This window comes from Dermacentor andersoni, chromosome 11, assembly GCF_023375885.2.
Source record: "Dermacentor andersoni chromosome 11, qqDerAnde1_hic_scaffold, whole genome shotgun sequence".
Classification (NCBI taxonomy): domain Eukaryota; kingdom Metazoa; phylum Arthropoda; class Arachnida; order Ixodida; family Ixodidae; genus Dermacentor; species Dermacentor andersoni.
This window is the reverse complement of record NC_092824.1, coordinates 101952298-101957520: the sequence shown is the minus strand read 5'-3', so window position 1 is coordinate 101957520 and position 5223 is coordinate 101952298. Positions and strand designations below refer to the sequence as shown.

The window sequence follows — 5223 nt, the reverse complement described above, 5'->3', positions numbered from 1 at the left end:
ACCGTCAATCGCCTAACCGCACTACATCATACCGGTCGGGGTGTTCCTGAAGGCGGAATACCAAGCGCGCCCCATTCTGCCTCACACTCACTGGCATCGTTGAACATCTGCCAACTGGAACCAAGGCATACGCAGGCGACATACGTGTGTGCGCTTAAAACATGACACATCGTTAGATATGTGCAAGACTCTAAAAAGCTGCTACACTGGCAGCAGTGTACTTCCGCAAACAAGGCTCGGCAATATCATCAAAGGAATGTGCACTAGTGGCGTTCACTCGCGAACCAAGGACACCCTAAACCATCTTTATCAACGCTCAATTAAATTTCTATACCAAGACTCTTCCATTTAATTGTATCATCATTGTAGAGATCTATCATAGAGCATGCGCCTGACCTATACTTGAGGATGCTCCGGCCAGCATTTTCCCGCTTGTTCAAGTTTAGTAACAACTTAGGCGATGCAAATACAAGCTCTGGGGGAATTGTAGAAAGCTAACTTTCTGGCACCTTTCAAATACAGCTTGCCCATACTGACCGAGAATTGCAGCACAAATCCTCGTGCTCTACAGGCGATTCAAGTTCAGGGTCACATATATTGTCTTGGTTTACCAAAATGCTCGTGAGCTGTGGCAGCTATTTTATTCGCCAGGGACCAACACAGACAAACGCACGTTGTGGTGGGGTACTCAGAGTGCAAAGTAAGCACCTCCTACGAGTCCATTCAAACATCTGGCCACACTACCTTCAGAAAGTCCACAGGCATGATTTTGAGATACCGTCCCTAATTGTTTCCGCAACCTTCCGTAAGGCTTCATCACACCACTAAGTCATTGATTTGTCCTTGTTTGGTTTGAGAAGTAGAGCGCCTCATCGTACTATAGGAATCAGAAAAAAATTGGGGTTGTCCTCTCTCACTGCAAAACAACTGTCGTTGCTGCTATCGCTCGGGAGGTATGCTGAGCATCTACGCACTTATACTGATGACTCACGAACTATCCAGTTTTCGCACGGAACCATAATTTTCCCAGTTTTTACCACCATTTCCCATTACCATTAATTTTACCACCACTTTCAAAACGTGCCGAACTACGACATCGGTTGCTGCGGAAGTTGAAGCTCTTTGCGCTGCTCATCGTCTCCTCTGCTAATAACCTCGAAGGTGGTCAGTATTGAGCTACTCGAAAGCGCCACTGCAGTATATTTATGAGCACTGTGGAGAGGACCACAAAAGCCACTTGTATTCAAGATTATAAAACTAATGTATACCTTGACAGAGAAAGGGCACCGCATTACATTTCAGTGATCTACAAGCGAAATGCCGTGCCTTAAGTTATGAGCACGCATTAACGCTGGTTGGTCAGCACATTAAAGCCTCAAATACGAGCTGACTCCTTTACCAAGGTAAGAGGGCGCTGGAAAGCTTCGAGTACTCGCACGAGATATCACGTACTCCACGTGGAACACACTCAAGTTTCCGAAACAACCAGCTGCGCTACCCGAACCCTTTGCTCCACCTTCGCATACCAACCAGAGCCTGACGACGCGATGCAAACGTGCTTTTAATGGGAAGCATTTCAGAGTGCAGTTCTAAGGCGCCCGTTCGTGCGGCAGGAGTCAGCGTTGACGTTCCTCCTAACCGAGCGAACGAGCGCAGCGAAGGATGAAAGAGTGTACGCGCAGCGCAGCAGAGGACGAAAGAGCGCGATAGCGAAGAGAGCGAAAGGAAGGAAACGGAGGGGGAGGGTATGGAGAAAGCGTGAGAGAGAGAGAAAGCACTTTGTTTGCATCCGTCAGAGAGTATGGGTAATCGGGGTGAGACGCAGCTACTTTCACTGTCTACCTCCCCCTAGACGTCGGCCGGAATCAGTTGGTTTCCGGCGGCGGCCTGGACTTGACCGATGACTTGTTTTTGGTCTTGTTCTTCCTGACTATGGAGGGAGGATTCCCATGACTCTTTGTGTCCATGTAGACCATTTAGCGTTGGGCAAGGCCAGAGCACATGTTTAGTGTCGCTATGGCTTCACAATTTCTGCATTTGGAAGAGTGCACCCCAGGATACCATTTGTGTAGCATATACGGGTTCGGGAAGGTACGCAAACCAGAATCCTGAGGTGCCCGTCTGCAGTTTTCGCCAGATTCCTTCTTCCTTGTTTGTAGCGTAGTACCGCGCAAGACTGCTCTGCGGCGACGATGGCTAGGAGATAGCGACACATTAGAGCGTTGGCTGTTCACCGATGATGCCACCAATACCATATATGGAAACAATGCGCTGTATCAGTGTAGTTCGGTCTGCAGCGGTTGCTTTGAAGTGCGCCCACGCGTCACCCATCCGCTGCCTCTCGCGATATCCAGATTAATGCGGCAGTGCTGATGGCGACAGATTGTCCGCGCTAGCCATATCGCCAAATGAAAACACGTATAGAGCTGCGCTCAAATTTCATTCTATAAAGGGAATATCATAATAGTCGGTAATATTATTCTTTTGAGGACAGCCACATTTATTTGAGCAAGCAGTCGGGGCGGTGGTCGGGGTACCACATTGTTCTCGTGGGCCGATCCTTATGTCATTGCAGTCTAAAATTTTGTGCCACTGGGGCCGCTGGGTTTGTGCACTAGGCATGTGCCACTAGGTATGTGCGGGTGTGTGCCATTGTGTATGCGTGACTGGGATTATGCCATTGGATAGCTGTCCCTAGATACATGCTACTCAGTATGTGCCACAGCAGGCCACTGGTTATGGGCAACTGGATAAGTACCTCTGGATATTTGCTGCTAGGAATCTAGCCTCTTCATAATGCCTCGAATTACGTAGATGTGAACTCCACTTGAGTCTACCAAAAATTTTAGAGCACCCAGATTATAATTGCTGGTATAGCGATGGCACGCCTCCAGTGTTTCTAGGAGGTCACTTTTGAACTGGCATAAAAAATTATGCAGGTCCAAATAACACACTGGAATCTGATAAAGCGAAGCTTCAGGGAAGCGGGTGATTACATTATGTACAACTAATGGTGGCGCATACAATTGAGCTCATTTTATCATGTGCAGCAGGTTACCTAATGAAATGTTTGTGTTTATCCATCAAAAGCTTCCGCAGTTTTTTAGGAGTCCTTATGGTGAAAATTTCTAATAATCAAGATTGGCTTCCTATACTGTCATTATCATATGTTTTTGCAGGTAGAAACTTTGATGAAGAGGGGCGGATGGCAGACTGGTGGAGCCTCCCGGCTCTCCTTAGGTTTATCAGGAAATCAACATGCTTCACTAACCAATACAGCTCCGTCTTCAGTGAATTGGCTAACACAACGGTGGGTATAAAGACAGGTTCATGTGACTTAGCATGAGCTTTAAGGGCGCAATTGCCTGAATACTTTTTCAACAACGTGCTCGAGAAGACTGTATCGCTTCGCTAAATTCCTCAAGGCCTGTTGGTGTTGCGTGGAACTTTAGGAAATATGGTTCCAGGTTTATTTCTCGCACTGGTACCTCTAAGGAATGATATTGGTGGTACGAATAGCGAGTCGAAAGCCATTACTCATAACGTTATTACGCTTATTCCAAGCCCGCCACATAATGCCACAGTGTAGACCGATAGAATCAGCTCTTTAAGAATGTTTTTCTAACCTATAAACGTGTACTTATGGTTCACTTCCAGCTGAACGGCGTGAATACATTGGGTGAAAATATGGCGGACAACGGGGGACTTCGAATGGCATTCAGGGTACGTAATCTTTCAAAAGCAACCTGTGCACCGTGCAATAATTCCAACCCAGAAACAAACATCACACGAACCGACAAATACAAACTGTCACATTAAGTGCGAATGTCGGAAACTGTCGTTGTGTTACAAGTCGGTTTTATGAAACATTGCTGCCGCTAAAATGTTGAAGGGATGTATGCTTCTCACGAGGCAACATTTCACAAAGCTCGTGGAAAACTGTGCCTAAGAGCTCAGTGATGGTGAACCGTTTACAAACGGCTAACGAAGACAAATCCCTCTGTTCAAACGTTGGCTGCAGCGGTATCCAAAATGCCATCAGTCTTCATTCTTACAATGCTAACGGTCTTTCAGAAATGCTTACTTATCCCGCCATGGGACGAGAGGGATGAAGGAACAGTTGCGCTACCTTTTTCTCGTTTATTAGGTCAAGAAACGCTTCATCTGTTTACAACTAAGATATGAAGGCAAACACGGCAATGGCTAATGAACTAATTTATTATTATATCGTGTCACAAAGTTACGACATACTTTACCTGAGCAATACAGCGAAGTTCCATTTACACCACATTGACAGGAAAAACGCGGAAAGTGAGGGAAAGCATTCTACCGTGAAAGATGATTAGGTTAGATGAAGAGATCAGGATATTAGGAAGTATGAGTTAGCTTGACGAAGGTCTACGGGAACCGCAAACCTTTGGGAGAGGCTTTCGTGCTTCCTTGAGGGAAAAGAGGGCTGATGAACATGATGAAAACGCCTGCGATACTTCCATGGATAGTGGCTATGCTTTTCCTTTTATTTTCAGACTCTTGACCAGCAACTGAAGGCTTTCGATACGCCAGACGTGCGCCTTCCGGGACTGGAACAGTACTCTGCGAAGCACCTGTTTTTCCTTTCCACTGCATTCGTAAGCTTCCATATTTCATCTCTGGTTAACGAAGCAACCAAATTCATGAGCGTGAAAAAGAAACGGAACTACGGTACACACACCCCAAAATTTATTGGCATAATTAGCGGAAACAGTTTAGTCGCTCTTCACCAGCCGTGGTAGCTCCGGTGCGAAGGCGTTTGTGCTCGCTCGTGCACATATTGTTAGTTACACGTTAGAGAACCCAAGGTGGGAAAAATTGTTCCTGAATTGTCCACTATGGTGTCCTCTATAACCCCTTATGCAGTTTCGGGGAGAGATCCATTTTTGAAAGTATTCACATCCGTAACCCGGCCAACAACAGATGCCCTTGCATTCCATCTACGCACCGTTTCTTTTATATTATACCGCGGAGTACGGAAGGACTTTTTCTTCGCCGCAAAACAGCGCTTTGAACCAGCAAAGGGGCACATGTCACCTCCGTGCTCTCTACCACTTTTTATGATGTCACCAAACATTTTCTTGCTTCAGAAGGAAGAGCTCAAGCTTATATGGTACATATGCTGGCATGAGAGAGGCGCCCTAATTATGTTAGGAGTGGCTTCCAAATATCTCGCGGGGGCTATCCATATCT

General features: G+C 46.4%; 1 long non-coding RNA gene across 1 annotated transcript; it reads left to right on the top strand.

The window, feature by feature from the left end:
• Window positions 1-3192: 3192 nt before the first annotated feature.
• On the top strand, window positions 3193-4644 carry LOC126538986 (uncharacterized). Its single transcript, XR_011890949.1, has 3 exons — window positions 3193-3310; window positions 3658-3723; window positions 4527-4644. It is a non-coding gene; the product is annotated as an uncharacterized lncRNA (long non-coding RNA).
• The last annotated feature ends 579 nt before the right edge of the window (window positions 4645-5223 follow it).